Here is a 19,707-nt window from a genome sequence, read left to right as displayed (position 1 = left end):
AGTGCTTGGCACATAGTAACTGCTTAACAAATGCCACAATTAGTATTATTATTATGAATAATAATACGTGTCTCCCCCTCTAGACTGTAAGCTCATTATGAGCAGGGAACATAATTGTTAATTCTTTTGTATTGTACTCTCCCAAGCAACTATAACAGTAGTTTGCACATAGTAAGGGCTCAATAGACACTACTGAATGATTGATTGACTGAATATTCTTGACACCTCTCTTTCAATCTTCATATTCACTTAGCTGTCAAATCCTATCAGTTTTGTTTTCGCAAAATCTTCTGAATCTAGCCTTTCCTCTCCATCCAGACCTCTCCCATGCACTTATCATAACCAACTCAACTATCACAACAGCTTCTTGGCAGGGCTCTCTGCCTCCAGCCTCTCCAGTACTTTCTTCATTCCTTTTCCTGGAATCATTCTTCAGAAACGTGGCTTTTTACACATCTCCCTTTCTCCTCAAAACCCTCCAAAGGTTTCCCATCCCTCTCAGCATCAAGTAGAAACTCTTAACTATCAACTTTAAGGAACTCAATCATCTGCCTCTCCCTGCAGTTAGTCAGGCTCCATCTTCATTACAATCCAGCACACACATTTAGCTCCTCTCACACTCACCTTATGCATACTGCCTCATTCTTGTCTCTCTGGCCATTAACCTCTTGCCCACACCCTTCTTCCTTCATGGAACTCCCTTCCTTTTCAACTGACAGACCAAAGCTTTCTTCATCTTCAAATTGCAGCTCTTCAAAGGGGACTATTTTGATTATTATTTCCCCACACCATGCTGCCACATCAGTACTTCTATGACACTTATTCACAAGGATACTCCCTCAGATAACACACAAGTACATATCTTTAAACTCTGTTTCTTCCTTCTCCCTTTAATTTATTTTAGCATCTGTCTCCCACACTATATTGTAAACTCCTTAAAGGTAGGCAACATATCTACTTTATAGTGTTCTCCCAAATGCCTAATATGCCAAATGCCGAAGTCTGCACAGAGTACTCAGTAAGTACTCTTGATTAAGTGAGTTTGAATTATCGTAGTTTTACGGTAATCCTTTCAATCCTAAATTTCATCCAGGTTTTTTGTTATTGTTGTTGTTATTTTTTATGGGATATAATAATGAATAATAATAATAATGGCATTTATTAAGCGCTTACTATGTGCAAAGCACTGTTCTATGTGCTGGGGAGTTTACAAGGTGATCAGGTTGTCCCACGTGGGGCTCACAGTCTCAATCCCCATTTTACAGATGAGGGAACTGAGGCACAGAGAAGTTAAGTGACTTGCCCAAAGTCACACAGCGGACAATTGGCAGAGCCAGGATTTGAACTCATGACCTCTGACTCCAAAGCCTGCGCTCTTTCCACTGAGCCATGCTGCTTGTCATGTTAAGTGCTTACTCTGTGCCAGGCACTCTAATAAAGCCAGAGAAGCAGCATGCCTCAATGGAAAGAGCACGGGCTTTGGAGTCAGAGGTCATGGGTTTGAATACTGGTTCTGCCAATTGTCAGCTGTGCGACTTTGGGTAAGTCACTTAATTTCTCTGTGCCTCAGTTACTTCATCTGTGAAATGGGGATTAAGACTGTGAGCCCCACGTGGGACAACCTGATCACCTTGTAATGTACCCAGTGCTTAGAACAGTGCTTTGCACATAGTAAGCACTTAATAAATGTCATTAAGAAAATGCCTAATACCTTAGTCCGCACAGAGTACTCAGTAGGTACTATTGATAAATTGAGTTTGAATTATCGTAGTTTTACGGTAATCCTTTCAATCCTAAATCTCATCCAGGTTTTTTTTTGCTGTTGTTGTAATTTTTTTGTGGGATATGTTAAGTGCTTGCTCTGTGCCAGGCATTCTAATTTAGAGCTGGGTAGATACAAGATAATCAGGTTGGACACAGTCTCTGCCCAATATGAGGCTCACAATCTTAATTCCCATTGTACAGATGAGGTAACCGAGGTATAGATTAGTTAAGTGACTTGGCAGAGCTGGGATTATGACTCAGTTCCTTCAATTTCCAGGCCTGCGCTCTATCCTCTAGGCAGCACTGCTTCCTCCACTATTTGTGGTTATTACAGATATTATGACCTCCATTTCAAATGCAGTTCATTTGTCCATTTTAATACCAGTCTGGATTAGTGCCATGAGTTTTCCATGGGAAAGACATTGAAAACCACTTGAGAGCATCAACTGGGGCAACTTCAGCAGCTGCATTCTTTTTCTCCTAGAAACTAAAATGGACACATTCATCCATCCTGCATCAGCCTTTCTAATTTGTGTGGACCACCAATCTGTTTGCCACCACCCTTCAAGGAGATGACCTTTATCAGTCAACCTCTGCATGGTTTGGGATTTTGCTTCTTTTAAGATCTCTGTCTTGTTTATGCCCAGAAGACAACATAGATCAGAAAGCCAGTTTCTATTACCATTTCCCAGCTTTACACCTCTACTGAGGCCAATAACTCACTAATGAGTTCCCAAAGCCACTTGTTGGACTCTGCTACAGAAAAACCAAAAGGGAGTTATTCATTAGTAACTGTGAATAATGCCTGAAGACACCACCAGTCTGTGTTTGTTAGCATTTTGGAAGAGTGCCTGAATACCACTAAAGGATCTTAAATGAATCTAAATTGGTGATGGAACCTTTTTTTTGCATTACATAGTTCAAGCCCAGTGTTATTTCTCTGGTGCTGCTTTTACCATCATGTCTCCAGAGTCAGGGGATTTTCTCTGGGGGAACCATGCATCGAAACTACCTATTAGCTAAGATCCAACAGAGTTGGCTTAATTGGTCTTCAGACTGTAATGCAACCTTTTAAAATGGGATGGTAAATTAATGTTGACTTTAATGTTAAAATACCAGTTTTTATAATGTATCTCCTGGCTATTTATCTGTGACTTCAATGCATTGTATTCTGTGATCTTTCATTTCCACCAAGGGTTCCTGTTGAAGGGTATAATTTAAAAAAAAATCTTAATAAAGATACTCTGTCAAAAGCTAGCATCTCACAGTTCTACACCACAAGGTAGTAGTTAAAAATCTATGTGCTGCCTTACAAAAGAAGGTCAATCACTGATAATGATGTAGGCACCATGGAAAGAAATCACACTTGGCCCAGATATTTTCAAGTCACACGGAGCAGTAATAGGTACAGGATTTCTAATTTAATGCACTTAGAAAGAGAAGAGCTAAGAGGAGACAAGCAATACTGTCTAGAAAACTCATACTCCTGCCTAGATACTTACAAATCAATCGTGGAGAGAAGCTTGCTGGAGGAGAAGCAAAAGATGGAAAATTCATTTTTGTGGTCTCTGTTAGCGCTTATTTTATGCCAGACATTGTATTAAGCACTGGGATGGGTACAAGATAACCAGACTGGACACAGTCCCTGTCCCACATAGAGCTTACAGTCTAGTCCCCATTTTTCAGATAAGGTAACTGAGGTACAAAGAAGTTAAAATGACTTGCCATAAGGCACACAGCAGACCATCAGTCAGTCATATTTATTGAGTGCTTACTGTGTGCAGAGTACTATACTAAGCACTTGGGAGAGTACAGAATAGCAATATAACAGACACATTCCCTGCCCACAATGAGTTTACAGTCTAGAGGGAGAAACAGACATTAATATGAATAAATTAACCATAGGTATGTACATAAGTGCTGGGAGGGTGGGAGGCGGGTGACAAAAGGGAGCAAGTCAGAGGGATGTAGAAGAGAGTGGAAGAAAAAGAAAAGAGGGTTTAGTCTGGGAAGGCTTCTTGGAAGAGATGCACCTTAAATAAGGCTTTGAAGTGGGGCAGAGTAATTGCCTGGCGGATGTGAAAAGGGAGGGCATTCTAGACCAGAGGCAGGACATGGACTGACAGAGAGATAGATGAGACTGAGGTACAGTGAGTAGGTTGGCATTAGAAGAACAAAGCGTGTGGGCTGGGTTGTAATAGGAGAATAGCAAGGTGAGGTAGGAGGGGGCAAGGTGTTTGAGTGCTTTAAACCTGATGGTAAGGAGTTTCTGTTTGATAATAATAATAACAATAATGATAGCATTTATTAAGCACTTACTATGTGCAAAGTACTGTTCTAAGCCCTGGGGAAGTTGCAAGGTGATCAGCTTGTCCCACGGGGCGCTCACAGTCTTCATCCCCATATTCCAGATGAGGTAACTGAGGCCCAGAGAAGTTAAGTGACTTGCCCAAAGTCACACAGCTGGCAATTGGTGGAGACTGGATTTGAACCCATGACCTCTGACTCCAAAGCCCATGCTCTTTCCACTGAGCCACGCTGCTTCTCTATGCTATGCTATGCTATGATACAGAGGTACATGGGCAACTACAGGAAACAGATGAAGGAGTCAGGATTAGAACCCAGGTCCTCTGTTTCCCAACCCCATGCCCTTTCCCCTAGGTCCCATTCATTCCTTCCCTCTTGGATTTTCAAACCTCTGAATGACTCACTAATTGGATAAACTCTTCTTAGGCGCCTATTGACCAAATTCTCCTCTTCCCAAAAGGTTACATACTCCGAGGATTCTGAGATATGTAGTAACAAGAAAGGAGAAAAAATAGGTAATAAATTCATTCATTCATTCAGTTGTATTTATTGAGCACTTGCTGTTGTTATCAACACGTAGGGGGCAAAAATAAGTTAACCGGCATAAATCGGCTGCAGGGTTTCAGAACCCAAGGTGGTGACGCAGATAGGAAAAATGACTCGGAGGCCTGAGTTCAGATAAAGCAGTTGAGGTAGGAAAGCTGACTGCTCACCCGTTCGCCTCCCGAGAGGTACGAGTGATGAACAGCCCGGATCCCAGCCCCTTCTTACCTTTTCTTTGGTTCCATCCGAGCTACACAAAGGATTCCCGGGTACTTGAAACTTTGTGGCACCCTGTTGTCAGGAGATGTTATCAGGAGACATTGCCCACACAGGATGGGGTCGTCTCAGACTGGGCACAGCCGATTTGACAAGTGACAGCTCTCCTCGATTACAGGATCTTCCGAGAGGGCAGTACCTATTTCTCACACATCCTGTCGTTGAGCCTTGCACACAATGGAGTTGGTTATGCTAAGCCTTTAGGGAAAATGCAGTCAGTGCCGCTTCTGCTGGAGTACATGGCTAGGGTGGAAAACACTATGTGCAGAGCACTGAACTAAGCGCTTGGGAAATGCAAGTCAGCAACATATACGGATGGTCCCTACCCTACAGCCAGAGCAGGGGGAGAACATCAAATAGCTCATTAGCTATGGGATGACAGAGGAGGCAGGAGTTCCAGAAAAAGCCAGGCCTGGGACAACAGACAAATCCCAGGGAATGTGTCTCCTAATTCTGCTGTATTATACTCTCCCAAGAGCTTAGAACAGTGCTCTATGAATACTAGACTGTGAGCCCGTTGTTGGGTAGGGAGTGTCTCTATCTGTTGCCGAATTGTACTTTCCACTCACTCATTCATTCATTCATTCAATCGTATTTATTGAGCACTTACTGTGTGCAGAGCACTGTATTAAGTGCTTGGGAAGTACAAGTTGGCAACATATAGAGACGGTCCCTACCCTCCAATGGGCTCACAGTCGAGAAGGGGGAGACAGACAACAGAACATTCATTCATTCATTCAAACGTATTTATTGAGCGCTTACGGTGTGCAGAGCACTGTACTAAGCGCTTGGGAAGAACAAGTTGGCGACATATAGAGATGGTCCCTACCCAACAGCGGGCTCACAGTCTAGAAGATGTAGACAGGTGTCAAAACCGTCAGAATAAAAAGAATTATAGCTATATGCACATCATTAACAAAATAGAGTAGTAAATATGTACAAGTAAATAAATAGAGTGATAAATTTGTACAAATATATACAAGTGCTGTGGGGAGGGAACTTTCCCAAGTGCTTAGTACAGTGCTCTGCACACAGTAAGCACTCAATAAATACAATTGAATGAATGAATGAAGGAGGTAAGGCAGAAGCAGGGGGATGGGGAGGAGGATAGGAAAAGGGGGGCTCAGTCCAAGCACTTAGTACAGTGCTCTGCACACAGTAAGCGCTCAAAAATACAATTGAATGAATGAATAAGAAGGTTCCTGAAATAGGCTTCCTATGTTTTCTGCTCACTCTGGTCACACGTCCCCTTCACATATGCACCAGTTTGATATACAGCTGAGTTCTGCCAGTGTACATATCGTCTTTAATCTTTTGGTGTCGACAACCCTGGTCTATCAAGAAGAAAAGAGGCTGGGTTTTTTTTTGACACACATGTTTGAAATTTCAGGTGTTCCTTGAATCTTGGCTCCTTTCTGAGTTTCCAAAAAATAGCTATATGACTTGTTTTAAAAAAATGCTCAGTGCTGGATCTTTGACCCCTGCCTGCTGCTTTCCCTCGCTACAATTGCCCTTGAATGTGCCTTTGTCAATACCAAGTGGATTTAAGTGAGATCAAACAGTGAATCAGCTTTGAGAAAATCAAGTCAGATCATTCCCAGCGGCTCATCTTAATGTCATTCTGCCGCTGCTGCTTGATTCAGTGTTTGATCTCACGGAATAGAGATGTGTTTTGCTAACAGCATGGTTGATTTGTGCCTGCTCAGCTGGCTGCAGTAAACTCTCCTGTATACTACCTGATTGCCATGTAAACGCAGAGAGGATCTGGCGCTCCTTCCCAAGCTTCGGGAAGAGTGCAAGCAGCTGAAAGATTTGCAGCCAGTGAAAGGACAACAGGATGCTCACATGTGTGGTGATGGAAGGATGGGAGAAATGAGGTGGAAGGGATTGGAAGTTTGGCAGGTAGGAGAATCTGGAGGAGGGTCAACACTTACCACAGAGAATGAAGCAGACAGATCTTGGTGCTACTGAGAATGGATCAAATGCAAGGTGCTTTCAGGGATGATTCTCTCTGAAAAGGTTGAATGCCCATAAGAGTTGATGTTTTCTACCTGGTCTGAACCATAGTCAGTGGGTGCACTTGGATGTGAAGGTTCATAGATATAAACTATTTGACCTTCCAAAATAACTGCTATAGTATTGCGTTTGGGCTAGCCTCAAAGGCTTCTTGGATGCTTCAGGTGCTGCAGAAATAGATACTGCTGCTTTGTTAGAAAAGTCAATTTCCCCTGATATCTCCCAGTTTTCCTTAGTTACTGATTCACTCAGTGCTCCAGTTCAGGCTATTCATTGTTCAGTGCCAGAGTCCAGCGTGGTTTGTCCTGTGATGACTTTGACATACTTTATCCGTATACTTTAAAATTGACTAGATTAGCCAAAAAGATGATGATTTGTGTATTTTTTTATGAATTTGCTTAGTGCCAAGTACTGCACAAAGCACGGGGGTAGATATAATATAATCAAATAAGACACTGTCCTGGTTCAAAATGAGGATCTCCATCTAGGAGGTAGGGAGAGAAGGTATTTTTTTCTCCCCATTTTCTGTATGATGAAGCAGATCCAAAGAGGTTAAGTGACTTGCCCAAGATGACACAAGATGTCGGTGGCCGAGATGTCGGTGGCCGAGCTGGAATCAGAACCCAGGTTTCCTGACTCCCTGTGCAGTAGTCTTTCCAGGGAGACATGCTGCTTACCTGATACAATGCTCCTATTTTCAGTTCTGCCCTCTCCTTCTAGGGGGCAAAGGGAGGGCCCTTATCATCTGGAACTACCCTCTCTTCCTCTTCTAACAGCTCTTCCTACATTCAAAGACCACTGATATACCACCTCCTCCAAGCTTTCCCTGATTAATTATCCAGAACCTAAGGTGTGCCATCCCTTCAGTCATCTATAGCACTTAACTTATTTGCAGGCTCCCCAGTCCTCATGTGTACCTACATCTTCTGAAATATTCATTTTTACCATTCCAATATTTTCCATTAGCTTATAAATATATACTGGAGACAGGGAATGGGTCACTTCTTTATTTTGAACTTTCCAAGTGCCTAGCACAGTGCATCACACCAAGTTGACACTCCAATGTTGCTTTCACAACAACTACTACTACTACTACTACTACTACTACTACTACCACCAATAAGGCTTACTGGCTTCGAGACCAAGGAAAAGAACTCCTCATCTTTCCACCCAAATCCTGTCCTCCCCATCTTTCCCATCATTCATTCATTCAATCGTATTTATTGAGCGCTTACTGTGTGCACACCACCATACAAAACACCACTATCTTTCCCATCTCAAAGTCCATAACTGAAATTCATCTCTCTCATTCAACACACACATTTAATGTCACCAAATCTTGTTACTTCTACTTTCATAATATTGCTAAAATCTCCCCTTTCCTCTTCATCCACAGTGCTTGAGTGCTGATCCAATCCCTTATATATCGCCTTAAATACTGCATCAGCCTCCTTGCTGACCGCACTGCCTCCTGTCTCTCCTTTCTCTACTTCTTACTTCTCTCTGTCACCCAGATCATTTTACTAAAAAAAGTGCCCATGTCTCCTCACTCTTTAAGAACCTCCAGCGGTTGCCCAACCACCTCCCTCTCAAATAGAAACTCCTTACCATCAGTTTTAAGGCACTCAGTCTGCTTTCCCTGTCTCACTTCAATCCAGCCCACACACTTTCATTGTCTAATGTCAACCTTTTCCTTTTCCTTTTCAACCCTTTTCCTCTGCTCCTCCTCCCCTCCCCATCACCCTGACCCTCTCCCTCTGCTCTAACCCCCTCTCTGCCCCACAACACTTGTGTATACATGTACACATTTATTATTCTATTTATTTTATTAATTATGTTCATTTATCTATAATTCTATGTATTATATTGATTGATCCTATTGATCCTGTTAACTTGTTTCGTTTTGTTGTCTGTCTTCCCCCTTCTAGACTGTGAGCCTGTTGTAGGTTAGGGATTGTCTCTGTTGCTGAATTGTATTTTCCAAGCACTTAGTACAGTGCTCTGCACACAGTAAGCACTCAATAAATACAAATAATTGAGTGAATGCATGAATGAAACTACTTGACATTAAGGGAAGTACCTTAATCTCATGTCTCTCACCGACTGCCCCTTGCCCACATCCTCCCTTTGGGCTGAACTCCCTTCCAGTTCAAACATAACAGGCCACCATTGTGCCCACATTCAAAGTCTTATTAAAATTAAATCTCCCCCAAGAGGGCTTCCTCAAGTAAACTCTCATTTTCCTCTCATTCTACTCTCTCTCCCTTCTGTATCACCCATGCACTGTCTTGCTATTCACCTCACAGCACTTACATAAATATTCGTAATTCATTTTAATGTCTGTCTCCCCCTGTAGACTGTAAACTCCTTGTGGGTAAAGAAAACATCTATCAACTCTATTGTATTGTTCTCTCCCAAACACTTAGTACATTGCTCTGCACACAATAAGCACTCTTACAGTTCATTGATTTATTTGGTACATGAATCTGAGCAGGAGATGAGGAGTTCAGAGGACAACTATTTTCCTTCATTCATTCATTCAATAGTATTTATTGAGTGCTTACTGTGTGCGGAGCACTGTACTAAGCCCTTGGAAAGTAGAAGTCAGCAACATATAGAAACGTTCCCTACCCAACAATGGGCTCACAGTCTAGAAGGGGGAGACAGTCAACAAAACAAAACATATTAACAAAATGAAATAAATAGAATAGTAAATAATCACAAGTAAAATAGAGTAATAAATCTGTACAAACATATATACAGGTGCTGTGGGGAGGGAAGGAGGTAGGGCAGGGGGGACGAGGAGGGGGAGGCGGAGCAGACAAAAAGGGGGCTCCGTCTGGGAAGGCCTCCTGGAGGAGGTGAGCTCTCAGTAGGGCTTTGAAGGGAGGAAGAGAGCTAGCTTGGTGGATTTGCAGAGGTAGGGCATTCCAGGCCAGGGGGAAGACATGGGCTGGGGGTCGATGGCGGGACAGGTGAGAACGAGGCACAGTGAGGAGGTTAGTGGCAGAGGAGTGGAGGGTGCCAACTGGGCTGTAGAAGGAAAGAAGGGAGGTGAGGTAGGAGGGGGCGAGGTGATAGAGAGCCTTGAAGCCGAGAGTAAGGAGTTTTTGCCTGATGCGTAGGTTGCCTGGTAGCCACTGGAGATTTTTGAGGAGAGGAGTAACATGCCCAGAGCGTTTCTGCACAAAGATGATCCGGGCAGTGGCGTGAAGTATAGACTGAAGTGGGGAGAGACAGGAGGATGGGAGATCAGAGAGGAGGCTGATGCAGTAATCCAGTCAGGATAGGATGAGAGCTTGAACGAGGAGGGTAGCGGTTTGGATGGAGAGGAAAGGGCGGATCTTGGGGATGTTGCGGTGGTGTGACTGGCAGGTTTTGGTGACGGATTGGATGTGAGGGGTGAATGAGAGAGCACCTTACTGTGCTGCACTTTTATGCTTCATAAACTTCTAGGAATTTTAAGGAGAACACCTTTATAAAAATCTAATAATCAGTGAATGGTATTTATAAAGCACCTGAGTGCCAAGCATTGTATTACTCCTTTGAGAGTAGCATAGAAGTAAAATGAACACATTCTGTCCTCAAGGAGCTTACAAGCTAATGGGAGAGACAAAGTTTATTTACAAGTTGTGGGAGAAAGAGAAAGAACAAGGACACAAATCAGGATGAAGTCATCCATTCAGTCATTCAGTTGTATTCATTGAGTGCTTACTATGTGCAGAACACTGTATTAAGTGCTTGGGAAACCACAGTACAACAATAAACAGTAACATTCCCTGCCTCCAATGCACTCACAGTCTAGAGAGGGGGAGACAGATATCAATCCAAATATATGAAATTACAGATATGTATATAATTGCTTTGGGGCTGGGAGGTGGGGGAAAAGCAAAGGGATAAATAATTTTACAGATATATACATAAGTGCTTTGGGGCTCGGAGGGGGGAAGAGCAAGGGGATCAAGTCAGGGCAACACAGAAGGGAGTAGAAGATGAGGAAAAGTGGAGCTTAGTCTGGGAAAGTTTATTCTAGGAGATTTGCCTTCAATAAGACTTTGAAGCAGGGGAGAGTGGTTGTGAGATTTGAGGTTGGAAGGTGTTCCAGGTCAAATTCAGGACATGGGCTAGGGGTTGGCGACAAGGCACAATGAGAAGGTTAGCACTAGAGGAGAGAAATATGTGGACTGGGTTGTAGAAGGAGAGAAGCGAGGTGAGGTAGGAGGGGCAAGGTGATGTAGTACCTTAAAGCCAATGGAGAGGAAGTTTTGTTTGATGCGGAGGTGGATGGGCAACCACTGGAGTTTCCTGAGGAGTGAGGAAACCTGGTCTGAATGTTTTTGTAGAAAAATGATCCAGACAGCAGAGTGAAGTATGGACTGGAGTGGGGAAAGGCAGTCAGCAATGAGGCTGATGCAGTAATCCAGGAGGAATAGGATGAATGATTTTATTAAAGTGGTAGTAGTAAATGGAGAGCAAAGGGCAGATTTTAGCGATGTTGTGTAAGTGAGACTGACAGGATTTGGTGATGGAATGAATATGTGGGTTGAATGAGAGAGAGGAGTCAAGGATTACGCTAAGTTTATGGGCTTGTGCACTTAGTACAGTGCTCTGCACACAGTAAGCGCCTGATACGATTGAATGAATGAATGAATGAATGAGTGAGACAGGAAGGGTGGTGGTGCCAACTACAGTGATGGGAAAGTCGTGGGGAGGATAGGGTTTGGGTGGCGAAGATAAGGAGCTCTGTTTTGGACACGTTAAGTTTGAGGTGACAAGAGGATATCCAAGTACAGATGTCTTGAAAGCAGGAGGAGATGTGAAACTGGAAAGAGGGAGAGAGATCAGGGCTGGAGGTACAGATTTGGGTGTCATCTGCATAGAAATGGTAGTTGAAGTCACTGAATAAATAATTGAATGTACAAATAAATACCCATATGTTCATAATTGCTGCGGGTAGGAGTAAGAAACAAAGAAATAAAGCAATCACTATTCCTCTCTAGAACACCGCTGTCTTATAGGAATGAAATGCCTGTTCTACTTTCAGCCCAAATTACTGGAGAGCCAGGATGACATTTTTAAAGTCATTTAAAAGTTGCCAAATGTGCAAGATGTCTTTTGGCATTAAATAAAAAGGCTTTATATCATCCTGAATATAATAGGGATACCCCTGACTTTAATACAACAAAGGATTGTTGTTTTCATGCAGCTTGGTGACCCAACTTATTTGTTTTTTTTTGCAGGAGTCCAAACAAGCAATTAGTGAATCATGTTAAAAATAAACTCTCCAGGAGATAAACAGCAGTTAGCAGGTACTTGGAGGGGGACAACCATCTGGAAATTGTGTTTAGAAGGAGGCTGTTCATTATTGTTAGTTCTGATTGTTGTTGCTCTGAAATTATTGCTACCCAGTTTGGCAAGCTGTGTTAACTGTGAACATATTGAATACAATTCTCTCTCACGTCCTGCTGCCACTACAAAAACAATCCAAGGCCTCTTCCCTATAACTGCTCAGGCTTTCTGGTTCTCGCATCTCCTTTTGTGATGAACTACTGCATTGAGTGAGTGACTCAGGGTTGTTCAATGTGACTGTCCTTCAGGCCAGGGTAAGGATAAAGAGTGTACCTTCTTGATGCTAGCTGATCTCTTGCTGAAATGTCATCATTGTGATCCTTAAATTTCATTTCCCAAAGGGTTAAATCCCTTCTTTGCAATGCAAGTGGCAAAACCCAGCTAGGTTAGTCAAGGAGAGAACAGATTCATTTTCTCCGTCTCCAGTCAGCAACAGGGCCCAGCTAACCAAGAAACAAGAGCTCTGGGGCTAGTGTCTATCATGGTTCCAATTGAGGTGCTGGTTCACATTATGGCAGAGTGACATGTAAAGATTCAAATAAATAATGTTATATCTTGACAACATCCCTAAGATCTGCCCTTTTCTCTCCATCAAAACTGCTATTATTCTGATCCAAGCATTTATCTTGTCCTTCCTTGACTATGGCATCAGCCTCCTTGCTAACCTTCGTGCCTCCTGTCTCTCCTTACTCCAGTCCGTACTTCATTCTGCTGCCTGTATCATTTTTCTGAAAGAAACCCTTCAGTCCAGGTTTCCTCACTCCTCAAGAATCTTTAGTGTCTGTCTAACCAACTCCACATCAAACAGAAACTTTTTCCATTGGCTTTAAAGCACACAATCACATTGCCTTTTCCTATTTTACCTATCTGTTTTCCTACTATAACCCAGCACTCTCATTTCACAGATTTATTATACAGATTTATTACTCTATTTGTTTTACTTGTACATATTTACTATTCTATTTATTTTGTTAATGATGTGCATCTAGCTTTACTTCTATTTATTCTGATGGCTTGACACCTGTCAGCATGTCTTGTTTTGTTGTCTGTCTTCCCCCTCTAGACTGTGAGCCCATTGTTGGGTAGGGACCATCTCTATACGTTGCCAACTTGTACTTTTCAAGTGCTTAGTACACAGTAAATGCTCAATAAATACTATTGATTGATTGATTGAATGAGTGAACTTCACTCCTGTAGCACCAACCTTCTCACTGCACCTCAATCTCATCTAGTTCACCCTGACACCTCTCCTATGTCGTGTCTCTGGCCTGGAATTCCCTCCCATTCATTTGTTTGATCATATTTATTAAGCACTTACTATGTGCAGAGCACTGTACTAAGCACATGGGAAAGTACAGTAGAACAATAAACAGTGGCAATCCCTGCCCACTGTGAGTTCACAGCTTAGAGGGAGCTCAATATTCTACAGATCATCACTCTACCCAGCTTTAAAGCTTAATTCATTCATTCAGTCATATTTTTTGAGCACTTTCTGTGTGCAGAGCATTATATTAAGCACTTAGGAGAGTATACTATAGCAATACAGACACATTCCCTGCTCACGATTAGCTTAATTAAAATCACAACTCCTTCAAGTGGTTTTCCCCGACTAAGCCCTCTTTTCACTACTCAGTCTCCCTTCCATATCATCCCTGGGCTTGGATTTGTACCCTTTATTCACCCCAACCTCAGCAAATATACATATCCATAATTTATTTTAATGTCTGTATTCCTCCCATAGGTCACACAGCAGATACGTGGCAGAGCCAGGATTAGAAGCCAGGATATTCTGATTCCTAGACCCATGCTCTATTCACTAGGCCATGCATGCTTCCCGTGGCTGATGTTGGATCAAGGTATTTCCACCTACAGGGTGTCACTTCGCCTAAAGAACTACTTGATTGCAAAGCAACTCGGCTCCTAGCTGCTCTGCCCCTTGGACTTGTCTTTTTATCAAGAAGGACAACCTCTTTTGCTTAGGAATCATGATCCCCCCCTCCCCTACCACCACCAGATGAGATGAAATAAAGGGAAAAAGGCAGAGAGAGCTGTAGAAATCAGGCTGAAGGACATTGTAAACCTGACCAATTATGTGGACTTTTTTCCCTCTTTTTGGAAGAGTGGAGCCTGAAAGAACATTTTCTGCCTTACAGAACTGCAGTCACAATGGCGATTCAGAAAACTGGCATTTTAGAAGGCACCTAACTCCAGATGGAAGTAAGAGGAGAATCCAGGAATATGAAGGATGCCAAATGCACTGAAGTGGAGTGCAGAAATGAAGAACTCTCAGAAATTGGGTGGTTGCTGGTCTACGCTGAATCAGTTTTGTTTTTGTACTCAAGAGTCGCTTTCTGCTCATCTTGGTCTGCAGCCAGAGGCACAAAGCGGTAGGCCACCCCTGAGAAAATACACGCAAGGGAACACTATGGTATGGTGTTTGGAATAAGCTACCTGGTACTACAAAAGGCTTCAAACCATTTATTTTTCCCTCAAGGCCTTGGACCTTTAAAGCAGAAAGAACTGAATTGGGTAATGCTCACCATGGGCCAGGTTTGGCCTCATTTTCCTTCTAAATTTAAATTATTAATGGTGTTGGCTTAGGAAGAAAAACTGTAAAAAATGTCCATGGTTACTCTCAGCCACAGGTAATTCTTAGATAAAATAGCAGATGCTTATTTGGGCCTGTAAAAATTTCAGGTTAATGCCAGGACTGAATGGAAAATTTTAAATTGACTCAATTTTGGAACTTATTTGGGCTCTGTGAGCTAGAAATCGTTAATATTACTGAACCTACTGAGTACATCAATAGATTTAAGTTTAAACTGACTAAATATTCCTCTTATGTCTACTCCAGTAAATTTAGATATTTGCTGTGTTGGATAGTTGTATATTTAGAGTAGATAATGTTCCTTCCCAAGTGACATCACCACCTGCTTAGTCATAATAATAACACCCCAATTCATTGCTCTAAATGAATTAAGAGCAAAAGACATGGCTTTTGGTTCACTGTTCCTATTTATACATGCTTTGGTTTTGCACATTATCCCTGTCCACTTTGCTCTTATAAAATCTTTCGGGAAAATGCCCACAATACCATTGCTTGAATTAAAGCAAAATTACAAGATCTATTTGTAGGACAAATAATGCATAATGTTGCAAAGGGCCAGTGTGTTTTCCATTTAAAATAAATGAGATTAAAAGAATCCAATCTGAAAGCTCCCCAAGCCAAAGTAGGTGTTCTTTGAGTAATGTAATGGAAAAAATGCTAACTAATGGGCTCCTGAGACAAAAGAGGAATCCATATCAGGGGCGGGCAAACAGGGGCCTTGCATGTTTTTCAGTGCTTTCCAAACAGAAATCTAAAAACGGGGCCATAGCGCTGTATCAAAAAATGGCTATTGTATTTATGCATGCCCACTATGCTTGTTTTCTTTGGGCTGAACAAATATACTATCTAATTTCACGTCATGCTAGGCGACTTCAGCATGCCTTTCTGATGAGTTCAACATAATCTTGATTTCTTTCGGACATCCAGGTGATCCCTTAGAAATATAACTCTAACTGCGTTGCTCGAAAATATCCTAGAGCTAGTCCATGCACAGAAATCATGGAGTCAGTCAGTCAACCATATGCAACTGTTTGCAGAGCACTTTACTAAGCACTTGGGAGAGTACAATACAACTAAATAGCAGACACATTGCCTGCCTACAGTGAGCTTCCAGGTTAGGTCAGATGTCGCCCACTGCACGGAGCAGCAATGTCCTCGATGTTCTTGCTCGGGTATAGGAGGAAACAGGAGCGTGGCTGCATGTAGGAAGCAGCATGTTGTAGTGGATAGAGTACAGACTTGGGAAACAGAAGTCCATGGGTTCTAATCCCCACTGCACCGCTTGTCAGTTGTGTGAACTTGGGCAAATCACTTCACTTACCTGTGCCGGTTAACCTCATTTGTAAAATGGGGATTGAGACACTGAGCCCCACGTGGGACAGGGACTACATCCAACCTGATTTGCTCGTATCCACCCCAGGGCTTAGTACAGTGTGTGGCACATAGTAAGCACTTAACAAATATTATTATTATTATTATGCCCTAGAGACTTAGACTGTGAGCCCCAAGGGGGACAGGGACTGAGTCCAATCTGAATAAACTGTGAGCCTACTGTTGGGTAGGGACCGTCTCTGTATGTTGCCAAATTGTACTTCCCAAGCACTTAGTACAGTGCTCTGCACACAGTAAGTGCTCAATAAATATGATTGAATGAATGAATACTGTATCTACCCCAACACTTAACAAATAACCAACAAATAACACAATTATTAGAGCATTCGAGCTATGGATCGAATTAACCCCATTAACCCCAGAAAAGTGAGCACTGGTCATCCTGAGGATCCAATTGAGCACCAGACCACTTTTCCAGAAATGGAGAGTGTAGGGAGGAGAGGATCACTATAAGCAGGGAAATCTGCTGGAAGTCTGGTTGGGAAATAGACATGGCACAGAGGCTACCATCAACTCACCCCTACTCCTGTGAAGAGGCCTGCTACGAACTGCTCGAGAAGCAGCAAGGCTTAGTGGATAGAGCACAGCCTGGAAGTCAGAAGGTCCTGGGTTCTAATCCTGGCTCTGCCACATGTCTGCTGTATGACCTTGGGCAAGTCACTTTACTGTGCCTCAGTTACCTGATCTGTAAAATGGGGATGAAGACCGTGAGCCGCATTTGGGACAGGGACTGTGTCCAACCGATTTACTTGTATCCTCCCCAGTGCTTAGTACAGTGCCTGGCACATGGTAAGCGCTAAATAAATACCACAATTGTTATTACCAAACTCCGTCCCACAACCCTTCCCGCCGACTCTTGTACAGCAAAAGGCCCCAGTGTTGCCTGTCCGTAGCTGTAGTGGGGCTAGAGACATGGTGCAGCAGGTGGCCCTGATGGGATGAAATGAGCCCAACTTAATTGAAAATTCATCGCAAGCCACTGATCCATATCAATTTGAAAGATACCACATAGGATATAGGAAACAGTTTGCACTTGGCTTCCAACTTCTGCCTCATTCACAGTCCCTTCAAATAGCATTCTTTTTTTTCAAAGACTCCAAAGAGACATGTGAGTCCCAAGACATTGCGTCTGTTTCCTTTTCATTTTCTTTTGTACTCATTGTACTTTTCCTCTCATGTGCTGAGAAAAATTAATCCCTATTAAGCCAAGCAATTTCAGAACAGTTTCAATTTTTCCCTTTGAATTTATTGCTCAAATATATGAGTTTTAGCTGAAGATTGCAAAAATGAGCACTATAGGATAGACATGCTGGCCTTCATTCCCCACCTACACTAGGCTTTCACATCGATTATAGTGGGTAGATCAGTTCTGAATTATTTTTATGAGCTATGATAGGAAGGATAGATGGTATGGAGATTTTCATTTCTAAATAAGAATAGGCATTTCATTTTAGGCACACGACTCTGCAACTCTGGGTAAAGCTATAAATCTGATTATGGAGGAATCTAAGAATCTAATATAAGCATAGACAGGTGCACTAAGCATAACTGTCGTGAATGAAAGAGAATTATACTTCATAATCAGGAATAATAAGTATGATAGTAAAAGACAAGATATAATAGAAAAGCAATTATCATTAAAATAAACCACTTCTATGCATATGCTCATACTTAGTAATTAGAATTAAATGGGGGGAAATGACCAGTAGAAATTTAGTAGTAGCAGTACAAAATGATTTTGTTTAATTCATTATGTCTTCCCTTTTCCTGAAATAAAAATTAATTTGGTAGCAAATGCTATTATGCATCTTTTTTTCTTCCTTTCAAGCTACCCTCTTAATGGCATTCCCTTTTTTCCAATAGGGGATGGAAACAGAAATACCTCTTTGCCTTTGAATTATTCAATCCATCAATCATATTTATTGAGCACTTCCTATTTGTAGAGCACTGTATTGAGCACTTTGGAGAGTACAATATAATAATTATGGTATTTTTTAAGAACTTAGTATGTGCCAAGCACTATTCTAAATGCAGGGGTGGATAGAAGGTAATCAGATTGTCCCACGTGGTGCTCGCAGTCTTCATCCCTATTTTACAGATGAGGTAACTGAGGTACAGAGAAGTTAAATGGCTTGCCCAAAGTCACACAGCGGACAAGTGGTGGAGCTGGGATTAGAATCCATGGCCTATGACTCCCAAGCCTGAGCTCATTCCACTAAGCCATGCTAACAAAGTTAGTAGACACATTTCCTGCCCATAGCGAGCTCACAGCCAAGACTCCCGGTGACTAAAGAGGTTGAACAGTGGCCAGGCTACGAAGATGAATGATGTGGTATGAATTTGATGTGGGATGCCTTCTTTTGAACGATGTCTTTTAAGAATTTACTAGATTCCAAAGTACTGTCCCAAGACTGAAGTATTGTCTTATGCAGTAGACACATTTCCAACCTATAGAGACTCAACGGATACAGCTCTACCAGAAAGCCCCACCTCCATCTGCCATCATTCTGGTAGTGTGTCCGTAGAGTTTTCTTGGTAAAAATGCAAAAGTGGTTTACTATTGCTTCCTTCTGCACAGTAAATGAGTCTCTGCCCTCGACTCTCTTCCATGCCGCTGCTCCCAGCATGGGTGAGTTTTGACTTGTAGCAGATTGCCTTCCACTCACTAGCCACTGCCCAAACTAGGAATAGAATGGGTAGGCCTCTGCTTGACTCTCCCTCCCGTAGCTGAGACTGGTAGAGTACTGGAAACTCTCCAGGTGCCATCCTGAGAGGGGAAAGGCTGGGGTAGACACAAGAAAATCAGATTGGGCATACTCCATGTCACTCCTGGGGCTCATGTTTACAGATGAAGAAACTGAGGCACACAATCTCTTCCCAAGGCTACAAAGCAGATCAATGACAGAGATGGAACCCCAGTCTCTTTACTCCTAGGCCCATGTTCTTTCCATTAGGCCACTCTGCCTCTCTGGTCAGGGTGTAATAAGCAATTTCCTAATTCCAATTTACTTCCTTAATATTCCAGAGTGAGTCTATTTCCTCAGCCTCAATCCTTTCTGGTGCCAATTTGGCTCACATTTAACCCTGGTCTTACTGCTGACTTCACTTGAAGGAGCCGAGCCCTTGGAGTGTCAGGTCCCCTGATTCATTCATTCATTCAATCGTATTTATTGAGCGCTTACTGTGTGCAGAGAACTGTACTAAGTGCTTGCGAAGTACAAGTTGGCAACATATAGAGACGGTTCCTACCCAACAGTGGGCTCACAGTCTAGATTCATAGTAATAATAATGTCTGTGGTATTTTTGTAGGTGCTGGACACTGTACTGAGTGTTGAGATAGATACAAGATAATCAGGTCAGTCACAAACCCTGGGGTACACAGTCTAAACGGGAGGGAGAAGAAGTATTGATTCATGACTCCTTGTTCCTTCTATCTATCATGTCAATAATTT

At 42.4% G+C, this 19,707-nt stretch overlaps 1 non-coding gene across 1 annotated transcript; it reads right to left on the bottom strand.

Moving 5' to 3' along the window:
• Positions 1–18,894: 18,894 nt before the first annotated feature.
• Positions 18,895–19,032, bottom strand: LOC119936212. Its single transcript, XR_005453665.1, has one exon. It is a non-coding gene; the product is annotated as a small nucleolar RNA SNORA7 (small nucleolar RNA).
• Positions 19,033–19,707: the final 675 nt, after the last annotated feature.

Source organism: Tachyglossus aculeatus, chromosome 1, assembly GCF_015852505.1.
Source record: "Tachyglossus aculeatus isolate mTacAcu1 chromosome 1, mTacAcu1.pri, whole genome shotgun sequence".
Lineage (NCBI taxonomy): Eukaryota > Metazoa > Chordata > Mammalia > Monotremata > Tachyglossidae > Tachyglossus > Tachyglossus aculeatus.
This window is presented reverse-complemented; position numbering and strand designations above follow the sequence as displayed.